General features: G+C 43.3%; 1 protein-coding gene across 2 annotated transcripts in view; it reads right to left on the bottom strand.

The window, feature by feature from the left end:
- Positions 1 to 12500, bottom strand: part of sertad2b (SERTA domain containing 2b) — a 48088-nt gene that overhangs the window by 10930 nt on the left and 24658 nt on the right. The window contains exon 1 of one of the 2 annotated variants that reach the window (XM_084077171.1): positions 7995 to 8235. The exons of the other annotated variant lie outside the window; for it this stretch is intronic. The gene's annotated coding sequence lies outside the window, so the exon portion shown is untranslated. Of the gene's footprint in view, positions 1 to 7994; positions 8236 to 12500 lie in introns of those variants that run through there. 2 annotated transcript variants of the gene reach the window in all.

The following is a 12500-nucleotide window of genomic DNA, read 5'->3' as shown; positions in this document are numbered from 1 at the left end:
TCCTAACCAATTCAAAACATAATTTAACGATCGGCATCGGCTGTTATGGAAGGGAAATAATTGTATATTGGTAGCCTAAAAATAAAATCATATTGTCTATCCATAGTTCTGTAAAGCCTACAACTATTGTAACAAGCCTAAAATGATGTAAATAATGACATATTGCATCATAAGGTGTAGTGAAGAATCCCTTTCTCTCACTGGAACCACATGCACCTCTGCTGGCCGGGGATCAAATCCCCTCCAGAGTCCTGTCTCATATGTGTCTCTCCTATACCGTCTCCCTCCAACTTTCTAACTGTCTGTCTCTCCTATACTGTCTCCCTCAAACTTTCTAACTGTCTGTCTCTCCTATACTGTCTCCCTCAAACTTTCTAACTGTCTGTCTCTCCTATACTGTTTCCCTCAAACTTTCTAACTGTCTGTCTCTCCTATACTGTCTCCCTCCAACTTTCTAACTGTCTGTCTCTCCTATACTGTCTCCCTCAAACTTTCTAACTGTCTGTCTCTCTCTTCTACACTGTCTGACCTCTCAGCTTTCCTACTGTCCTACTTTATATGTATTTGCAACATTTGAAAGGTTTATAATTTGCAGGACAGATGGAATCATAGCCAATGAGCAGATGAGGTAGCAGATGACACCACAGTGTGGGAATCTTCCAGGCTAAAATGGAGCCATGACCTCAATTGGGACTCAAGGTCACCCTCACAGATGGGTCAGAGACCCCTTCCCCTAAAGGCTAATTTATACTTAGTTGAAAGATGGTGTCATATGACCATAATGACTTATATTCAACAGAAAAAAAGCCTTGACAATAGAGGACCCAATCAGTGAAATGAAACACAGTCCGTTTTTGTAAACATAAAGTTCAAGGCTGTTTTATTAGAGAACACAGTAGAGAGAGCCCAGGCCACAGATCACCGAAAACCGATGACCCCAGGACCCCACACACACACACACGCACATGCGTGTGCACAAAAAGACCTAAACCAACCTCAGCCAGCCATGAAACCAATGAGCAAACCAGACATGCTGTAGGACTCCACAATCTATACCTCAGCTCAACACACACTCCTGGCATGGCCAGCAGACTAATATCACAGCGTAGATATAGATATATAGTCTGGAATCTCTGTGTGGAACCTGCATTATCAAGGGGAGAATACAAAATAATAGTAAAAAGTAGCTGGTAGAATAATCGCTTTAAGAAAATAATTGATAGTTGCCGCCCTAGCTAAATGCCTCCCCCACATCTATTTATTACTATTTTCACCATGCACTTTGTATGAATTTGACATTGCTCGTATTACATTACATATGACTTGTTTTCCTTCCTTCTTTCTTTGTTTCTTTCTTTCTTTCTTTCTTTCTTTCTTTCTCTATTCTTCACCCCGAAACTGCAAATGTTGGGAGCTTGTACAATAAAGAATTACACCCAGTGAGTCTTTTACACTTGTAAACTTGTGATGTGACAATAAAGTTGATTCTGAATCTGAATCTATCATCTATATAATTAGCTCAGCATGTCAGTTAATCACAGATGCATGAACAGGAGGAACAGAGATTTGCTCACTTACTACAGGAGTATACATGAACACCTAAGTGTGAATGACTCACTTTTGATTGTGAAAGTTGTAACCTTACCTCCTTATCGGAGACAGAAGAGCTTACAATCATTTACAGCTGATAAGTCACACAATGCAACAGAGCTGACAGAGAAGGGGCTGCTTATGACTTTGCGTGTTATGCTTAATTTATAGTCTGTCATGTGCCGAAAATAGATGGTCTTCTGCATCGCCTATTTTCTAGACGTGGCACACGACCCCACCGTACGACAAAGTATAAGTCGGGCTTTAGATTTTTTGAGATGCCGCTCTCAGTATCCACATGCTCGTGTGTTTAAATGCATGCATGTGCACATACACAAATTAACCCATTGATACCTGGAACGCATCTGTGTCACTTTAGATGTCTTTGGCTAATCAAAAATAGCAGATATACAAGCTCATAGCGCGGCACCGAGTGCCGCGCTACGAGCTTGTAGATCTGCTATTTCTGAAAAATCGTAAAAAATATTTTTTAAATATTTTTTCCGATTTTTTTTTAGGATTTAGATTTTTTTAGACACGGCCTCAGGTCTTTTTAACATGATGCATACATTCACACTGTATGAACTTCTAGGTGCATGTTAGTCTATCAACTCTGCCCCCCCCCCCCCCCCACACACACACACACACACACAACACAACACAACAACTCTCTCTCTGCATAATAGTATAATAGTACACCAGACGCTACAGTATGTGTGGTGTGTGGTGTTGTTGTTGCTGCTGCTATAGTACAGCAGGGTGCTGTGACTATCTAGCTACCTAGCTAGCTAGCCAGCTCCTGGATGGATTCTGCAGTGATATTCTGATCCTGTAACCGGATACGCTGGTTTCCATGCCTGAGCTGCACGCGCTCGCTGCACCCCTCCCCCCCTTCAGCTCTGCAATGGTCTATTTCCAGTCCTCAGGGTACAGAAAGTAAGAACGCACTCAGATACCCTCGCTCATACACACACACACACACACACAGTACAGTAAAGTGCACGTCATATTGCTGCAGGTACGCTGTAGTCTTGAGGTACTATGCATAGTGCATATCGCTGCACATGCACAAGGGCACGTATGGCCACACACACACATACCAGTGCACATGTACCTTTGCCGATGTATTGAGATGCGTATGGATCTCCACACGTGTGTACACACAGACCTATGTGGCAAATACATGTCACGGACACGTGCACAGACACACACACACACACACACACACACACACACACACACACACACACACATACACACTTATGATTATGATATGTCCGATTGTCCGCATGTGCGCCCGAGTCTCTCTCTCACTCACACACACACACACACACACACACACACACACACACACACACACACACACAATGTAGCACTAGTAAACACATTCCTGATATCACCCTGCCGGAAAGACAGAGAGACAGAGGGAGGGAGAGACAGACAGCAGGAAGGGGGAGATAGAAAGGAAAAGAGACAGGGGGACATGAGAAAGGGAGGGAATGGGAGACATACACAGAGAATGAGAGAGAGAGAGAGTGAGGCACACCGGCAGAGAGATGGGAGGAGGAAGAGGAAGAGGAAGAGGGAGAGGAGGAGGAGAGGAGGGGCAAGGCAGGGAAAGAGAGAGGAAGGGGAACAGACTCTGTGTCTGTGAGAGAACGTTGGAGAGACATAGAAATAAAATGCAGAGAGAAAGAGAGAGGGGGGGGGGGGGTTATTTAAACTGTACTTTTTAGTGTTAGAATGTCAGTGCATTTATTAAGGCCACATTATCGATATTAAGGTATTTGGTCAAGATAACCTTTTTAATTCTGTCAATATCGCTATATCAATAAGAGACCAAATCCAATTACACAAAGTAAAGCTGAAGACACAACTTATGGCTCTCCTAGACATTTAGACCAAATATATTATACCTGTAGTAATAATAATTGTATAATAATCATTAACTACAGTATTGATTATTAAGTTACATTACACATTTGAATTTCCCACCATCTCTTCCCTGAAATGCCTCAACAGCCTTGTTTGCATTTCCTCGCAGTAAAACCCCAACCAGGCAAATGTGTGTGTGTGCGTGTGTGTGTGTGTGTGTGTGTGTGTGTGTGTGTGTGTGTGTGTGTGTGTGTGTGTGTGTGTGTGTGTGTGTGTGTGTGTGTGTGTGTGTGTGTGTGTGTGTGTGTGTGCGCGTGTGCGTGTGCGTGTGTCAAACAGTTACACTGAACGGCATTAGGCCTATGTGTATTACTGAGCTTTCAACAAGGGTTGTAGCTGCTAAGGCCAACAAGGAAGTGGTTCTCAATTCTGACCCTGAGGATCCAGACCATGGTTGCCACGTCTGCTTATTATATGCGACTTTGGCCTTGTTCTTCTGTAAAGTTGCTTGTAAACATTGGTAGTTGCGGGTTGTGTTTTTTTGGGCTTGTTTCTGAAGTGCAGTTGCTTATTTGGGCTTGCTGTCTAATGGTGTTTAAACCAGTCGTTCTCAAACATTTTCATGTCAAGGACCCTCAAATGAATATGTATTTGTCCGCGGACCCCCATCTGAAAATATTTTGTGCCAGGGAGGGACACCCACACAAGATTTGTGTAATTAAAATGTTTCACAAATATTTCAAATATTTCCAAAAAAGTCAAGATTTAAAACAGTCAATCTACAAGCTCACAATGCGTTGCATCACAGCGCTTTGTGAGCTTGTAGATCGGCTAATTTCGAATAGCCATATCGGGTTCAAGCGGTAAAACTGATTTTGATGCTATGTTAACTAATTTTGCTGGTGACACACTATGTGTGTGTGATCATGCGGCCTAGTCGCTTCTTTTGGCCTTGTTTTCGTAGACCTGGCCGCATGTTTCTCTTGCAAAATCTGGCAACACAGATCCAGACCTGTTCTTATTCCAGCAGCCTGACCTGGGAACATTTTCTCTGCTCAAGAGTTCAAATGAACAACCGAAAACAACTTTATTACTTGATTTTACTTTTAAAAGGTGAATCGGTAAAGGTAGCCAAGTGCTGATTTCATAGGCTAGCTTGAGTTTAACTAAGTAGGTCTAGTTGGTTACAGTAATGATGCTAGTTATGCTATCTTGCCAGTAGGGAATACCTGCTGGTGGCAGCTAACGAAACATTCAAGGTTAGCTATAATTGATCAATTATATTCGTTAAGGCAACCATTTCTGCATGTTTATGAACAATATGAAGCCTGCATTTCATAGGAATAACTTAGAGAACTACTTTTTTAGCCCTGAATTAAGGAAGTATTTTATTTGTCAATGAGTAGAGATGGAGGTGGTAACAGGAGCTGGAAGGAGGACAGATGGCAGCAGAAGACAGTCTAAACTTAAATGAATGAGCAAGTCATGTGAGTGGAAACAAGGTCCACGTGTGTGTGTGTGTGTGTGTGTGTGTGTGTGTGTGTGTGTGTGTGTGTGCGTGCGTGCGTGCGTGCGTGCGTGCGTGCGTGCGTGCGTGCGTGCGTGCGTGCGTGCGTGCGTGCGTGCGTGCGCATGTGCGTGTGCGTGTGTTTACAGTAGTTCAGTGCGCATGAAACGTAAAGCTCACATGACATTCAGGAGGTCAGGCAGGCATCACACACACACACACACACACACACACACACACACACACACACACACACACAGTCAGAACTCACCGAGCAGCGACAATATCTTACATAATGGCACAGACACATGATTACAAAACACCAGGGCTTTCACTGCACAATACACTGCCTACCAATCATACACAGCATACATACAGTATCGAAAAAGGGAGCCTAAGTAGGTGTAACATTGAATTAACCCCTCAAGACCCGGAAAGCATCTGTCATTTCAGATTTATTTGGCTGTTGATTTGGCGATTGAAAAATCGTCAACATTTGTACAAATCTTTGAATTTTTTTTTTTTTAAAGCAATATTTGTAACTCAAATCTTTGCTTCTGGGGGGGGGGGGGGGTCCCTGGAACATAATATACATCTAAACTCATGTTTAGATGGGGGTCTGTGGCCAAATACATATCATTTTGGGCGTCCTTGACATGAAAAAGTTTGAGCACCACTGATATACATACAGTAGCAACATAAGCTTTTTCAAAAAACTGTTAGGATTTAGAAGACATTTGCAGATGCGTTCCCGGATTGAATGGGTTAATGCTCTCTCACTTCTCCTTTGTGCTTGCTTCTTGCACGACTCAAACCTGACTGTGCTGCTCGCTTTTACAAATGTCCCCCCGTGGTAGAATGGACTTTTCACGGGAAGGGACACACACACACACACACACACACACACACACACACACACACACACACACACACACACACACACACACACACACACACACACACACACACACACACACACACACACACACACACACACACACGTGCACACAAACAAAACAACAATGTTGCCATGTGCACTGTGCAGGGGTACACCTCTGCACAAATGGCTGGGCCTATCACACAAACACACACTTCTTTTTGAATACAGTGGAGGTGATAAGCATGGACGGCTTGACAAACTCTAGATCAAGACAGAACTCACAGCTTAAAACCTCAAAGAGGATCAAGTCCCCAGCCAGTCAGGACCTCTACTGGAAGGCCTGGGTGTACTGTATGTGTGTGTGTGTGTGTGTGTGTGTGTGTGTGTGTGTGTGTGTGTGTGTGTGTGTGTGTGTGTGTGTGTGTGTGTGTGTGTGTGTGGGGGGTGGGGGTGGGGGGGGGGGGGGGGGGGTGGTACCTGTTTGCGGGGAGTAATTATTTTCTGGCAAGCCTTACCACACACAGTACAACACGCCCTCTCTCTAACACTTACAGTATCTCTCTTTACCTCTTTTTCTATCTCTCTCTTTACCTTTCTCCCTCGTTACCTCTCTCTCATACACACCTCTATAAATAAAAAACAGAACAAAAGGGAGAGAACAGAATTAGGTCAGCAGACAAGTCTACTACATGCAGCAGCAGAGCACGCCACTCTTCTTCCAGCAACACTCGCCACCAGGAACCAGCCAACGTCCAGTCTATATGTCTGAACCATGTCAACAGCTTGTGTGGTTGGTATTATACAACTAATTACTGCGCTATAAATGTGTACTACTGTATTGAACTTAAGTTAATACCAAAATATCAAGGTTGTGCAGAGAGTATTGAACACATTATTGTGTACTGTAAATATTATATTTACAATACACAACTTGCAAATGAAATATCAGATATATTGCATTATCAAACTTAAACCACAGTATCCAATGTGTTACTCAAGTAAGTGTCTAACTCATTATTGCGTTATCCAACTTCATGACCGATGTATCAAACTTGTGCAGTGACAATCATATTAAAGGAGTGAGAAGAGCAACACTGTAGCACAACTTGGCCTATCCAACTTATTGCAGTATGCAAATTGAAACTAAATGATCATGCAGTATCTCTAATGTGGGCTATGACTGCAGTTTCCCCTTATGCAATCATAACGCACAATGATAACGACAATACTGTTTAAAAAATGTAGAATATATGTCAAACATGTAGCCTATCTAGAATACTTAAGTAATCTTGTCTCACACAAGCTAAACAGTAAAACTCCTCTGTGGTCTACCCATCATCTGTGAACTGAAGTAGTAAAAATGACCAGTGAGGATCTTACTGTGTGCATCATCTATGAATCATTGTACAGTAACATGTACCATTTGGGTCACATTCACTACCAGTATCAGTACAGTAGGCAGAGCGCCACTGTCAACACTAGTGTGAGTTGCTGTGGTGCAACACGTTACGAAACAGTAGTCCCTTTAAATGGCAGAAACCCTCCGCTCGCCACAACAGCAGGAGCAGAACAGACTACAGACAGAGCCACCACACAACAGTCAACAATCCAAAGTGTCCCTACACTACAAGCTACAACAGCAGAGCAGTTCGCAGCCTCATTTCTCTGGTTCAAAAGTTTGATTAAACGGGTTTCTATGATCAAGGCGACGGTTAACCCTAAAAGTATAGGCTATACCTCTGGATCCCGCCTATTACAGTCAGTCGCCTATAAGTTTTCGTCAGACACTCAGACAGAGGGATCAAATGAGTAAAAAAAAAAAAAAAAAAAAAAGTCTAGTTGGGTGTAGGCTAATAGATGTGACATTAACCTGGACAAGTATCGATCACCTCTTTCGTTATCGCGACAACACTGAGAACTTTTTGGTCAACAATAGGGTCAGAAATGACCCGGGCATTCATTATATTCATTAGAAATAAAAGTCCCGTTCTGTCATATCCTTCACATTCACACAGTATTGTATAATGCATGCATTCCTGCTCATGTCTGTCTGTTCTGGCCCCTAACCCCCCCCCCCCCCCCCCCTCCTCCTCCTCTCCCCCCCCTCCAGTAAAAAAGCTTAAAATTAAAAGCTTGTCTTACCAACACATAGAGATCCACCCCCGGAGTTGGGGAGAAAAGAAACATCGGAGAAACGTCGGGATACTGTAAACAGTCCGTGTCAGTGATAATAGCAGGATAATAACGCCATTAATAACGTTAATAATAACGTGCCGTCCGCACTGCTCCTGTGTGTGTGTGTATGCGTGTGTATGTATGTATGTATGTATGTGTGTGTGTGTGTGTGAGCGGAGGAACTCACACCGTCACACAATGGCGCTGATATGAGGCTGGCTGCTCAGCACTGCTCCACTACCCGACTATATGAAAGAACCAGTCTCTGCGTCCCATGGCCCGGAGGGACGGTGGGTCGGAGCGATTGGCCAGTTTTGTTGTTACGGGCAACCGTTTATGTGATTCCGTAATGCCTCCATTCATTCAGCTGTGTGTTAATTAACGCCGAGCCGAGGGCTGCGTTAAAAACGCAGGATTTGACTGTGTAAACAGAAAACAGCCATATATATGACAGTGTACATCAGTGGTGGAAAAAGTACTTACATTTTCTTTTCTACAAGCTCACAATGCCTCGCATCGCAACATGTATGATCGGCTATTTTCAAATAGCCTAACTGGGCTGAATTGGTTAATGTATGTTTTGTAATAATAATAAAAATCTACAAACTAACTAGTCACATTTCAAATAATTGTAGAGTAAAAGTATAATATTTGCCTCTGAGGTGTGTAGTGGAGTAGAAGTGAAAGCACCTACTGAAAATTGGAATTTCCAATTTTCTTTTACTTCTACTCCACTACAATACTGGAATATTTCCAATTTGGAAATACCCCAGTAAAGTAAAAAAAATACATCAAAAGTGTACTTAAGTACAGTACTTGAGTAAATGTACTTAGTTTATACTTTACACCACTGGTGTACATTGAAATATGATAATATAAACTGATAAATATAGGCTAGAATTGGCTGAATATCAAACTTAACTTGGAGGAGGCAAAACGTGATGGTCTTCTGTTCATAGGCCGAATGCTAAAACTATCTCTAATCTTAATTCAACTAATTTAAGTCTGACAGTCTATATGATATTATGCAATATGCATGGCACTTTCTTCAGCGTAAAACTCGTTTGTGTCAACTTGCGGGTTGCCCTGACAACCAACCAGCCAATCGCACCCCCGGGCTATGGGTTGCAGGCTGAGAGTCTACCATTATGATAAAAAGGCTAAAACCCATCCGCCAATGGCCCTGCACACAGCTGCCCCGGGGAGTGACGTCAAAGCGTCGTCTGCGTTTGGCCCGACACACGCACACGCACACGCACACAGCAGTTGGTTGTGTCACATTATACCCCTAGGTACCCTATGTAGTCAGTAGTCACGTAGTCAGCAACTTCAATTCAATTCAATTCAATTCAATTCAATTCAATTCAATTCAATTCAATTCAATTCAATTCAATTCAATTCAATTGTTAAGTACAATCTCTTACTATGTCCCCCTCGCAATGTTCTATCATGTTCACTAAGACAACAATGTTGTGTCAACCACAGGGTCAGCACCCAAATAGGCTATTCAATAATAAAGTTTTTATTTTCCATGGTCCTGTCACATCTTATATTGTGACTCGCCTTTGGGCCTCGACCCATTGGCTGAGAACCACAGTCAGTCTAGTATTTTACAACACCTGGACATGAAAACTTTGTGTAAAGCTGAAATTAGAACGATCACAAAATGAAATAGGTATGACGGTCACTTGTGTCTTATGTGTCTTTTATATGCAACGCAAGCAAATTAACTGTCGCCATTCTTATCCTGGCTCCAAGGTTACTGGATAGAATAGATACTTCCAAGGGCCCTGGGGTGATAGCGGCCACAGTATTCAAGCTATCTTATAATAAATGCATAAAATGTCAGTACATACGTACGTCTGTAGTTCACGTGTGAGTGAGTGACGTGCATTACATTCACCCATTCACGCACACATTCAAACACAGACAGTAGAGGCAACGATGCAAGGTACCAATTTGTTTATCGGAAGCAGTTAGGAATTCAGTGTCTTGCTCAAGCAATGACACTTAAGAACCGGGCACCTTCCAATTCCCAAGTGGCTGCTCTAACTCCTGAGCCATTTCCGCCCCCGTCTTAAGTATCTATTACTCAATTTTGCAGTATCCTACACATTATCAGAGTATCAAACCTGGACATGAAGTGTCAAACATATTACAGGAGTACAAAAGGAATTACTGTAGCCAAAATCCAATCAATTTCTTTGGGATAGATGAATGGGGTCCACACCTGACATATAACACATTACATAAAAAACATTCAATTGCATTAAAGCTCTATGTGAAACCAATGTGTGTGTGTGTGTGTGTGTGTGTGTGTGTGTGTGTGTGTGTGTGTGTGTGTGTGTGTGTGTGCGTGCGTGCGTGCGTGCGTGCGTGCGTGCGTGCGTGCGTGCGTGCGTGCGTGCGTGCGTGCGTGCGTGCGTGCGTGCGTGCGTGCGTGCGTGCGTGCGTGCGTGCGTACGTGCGTGTGTATGTGTGTGAATCAAATGTTATCTGTATGGTACAGTATGTTAAATACAATATTTTGACAAATTGGTCAAAATTCTATTTCTCTTGTGCACTTGAGCACTTGCACAGGAAACCACCAACATTAAAAGTTAAACAACTTGTAGTAAGTGGAACACAATAAATCTAGCACAGAGCTATGCCTTATACTCTACAGTCTGCCATCTGCATTCCCATATTATTCCAATTTGTTATGACTCCACCAAATTGGATTCTAGTTTCTATATTCTAGTACAATTTACAATGTCAATGACCCATGGCTAAACAGACAAATAATCAGTGTAAGGCTAATTTATCCATTTGTAACTCTGAGAGTGTACAAGTGTAAACATCTGGACCCGTAAGGGTCCAATTGGTTACACTTGTACACTCCCAAAGTTAAATTAACCCTGAGGATTTTACTGTGTAGCTAAATGACAACAGATGGCACGATCCAGTCTGGTAGACTCAAACAAAAGTGTTCACACCAGAGTCCAGTAACCAGATAAAACATCACCCCAGAGCATGTTGGTGAATGATGGAGAGAGCATGTAAGCTGCCCGGAAAATGGCATGTTCAGACCGTTTGTGCCCTTTTTGCCCTTTTACTGTAAACTCAGTGTGTGAGATCTGACACACATGACTGTGTGTGTGTGTGTGTGTGTGTGTGTGTGTGTGTGTGTGTGTGTGTGTGTGTGTGTGTGTGTGTGTGTGTGTGTGTGTGTGTGCACGCACACGCATACAAATCTTCAACACCGAAATCTACAGCACTAGGACCATATTTATTAAATAACACAACACAACTTCTATGTATTAGAAGAACAACTTTGACCACATTAACCCTGGCATCCCTATTTTACGCATGGCAAAAAAATGCAGATCTACTAGCTCACAACGCGTTGCACCACGATGCAAAATACCTGAAGTATAAAATAGGGACTGTGGTTAATAGAGGGACGCTAAAAACCTAAATCTAAAGGACTGCCTCAACACACCACCACTGACATTACAATTTTACATGATATCGTAGGGCACCTAGCTGACGCTCTCTCATCCCTAAAGCAACCCAAAATTCCGAGGTTAACCACTTGCATCCCTATTCCAAAAATAGTTGATCTACAAGCTCACAATGCGTCACGTTGCAAGCTTGCAGATCGGCTATTTTCGGGCGAAAAGATTTGGTGGAGATCGAAAAAAGAGCACGCCAAGTACAGTGCAACTCAGGTCCCTTTTATTAAGTATAGAGGGTCTGAGAGTGGTTAACCAACAGGATTACAGGGGTCAGAACCCCGGTGTAAAGACAACCTCCATGTGACCCCAGAATGAGCCACGTGACACGTCATGACAACACACAGCAACAACTCCTCATTATCATGGCAGGAGCTCCAACAACTCTACAAACAGTAGGAGGACAACATTAGCTTGTGGCCGCCGTTGTGCGCTGCCTGGTCTCTGGCTGTGTAGTGTGTGTGTGTGTGTGTGTATGTGCGTGTGTGTGTGTGTGTGTGTGTGGAGAGTTGACTCATGAATGAGTGTGTAGCGTTGCTGCGGCGCGCGGCAGCGAGCAGAGAAGAGGAGGGATGGGACGGCTCTAAATAAAGCTTTCAGGTCGAAAACAGGAAATGGCTCAGTGAGCAGGGAGGGCAGGGCCGTAGCACCACGGGCTGGAGAGAGCATGCAGCTCCTCCAGTCCACACATCCCACCCTGGGATGGATCCCACCCTCCAACCCCCTCTTTCTCTCTCTCTCTCTCTCTCTCACTCTCTCTCTGCATTTCTTCCCTTTCATTTCTGCACTGTCCCTGCTTTCATTGCGGTTGGCTTTATGTGAACGCGTTGAGTCCTTTCCGTTCACTTTGACCGCTGTGTGGATACATCAGATCGCGGTGCCCTGTTCCTATGTGCTGTTTTGTTATCCTCTCGGGTTTATGCTGGTGTGTCTGTATGTCTGTCTGCCAGTCCGTCTGTCTATCTGTCTGTGCGTTTAT

Source organism: Gymnoscopelus microlampas, assembly GCF_963454915.1.
Source record: "Gymnoscopelus microlampas genome assembly, chromosome: 13".
NCBI classification, from domain to species: Eukaryota; Metazoa; Chordata; class Actinopteri; order Myctophiformes; family Myctophidae; genus Gymnoscopelus; species Gymnoscopelus microlampas.
This window is presented reverse-complemented; position numbering and strand designations above follow the sequence as displayed.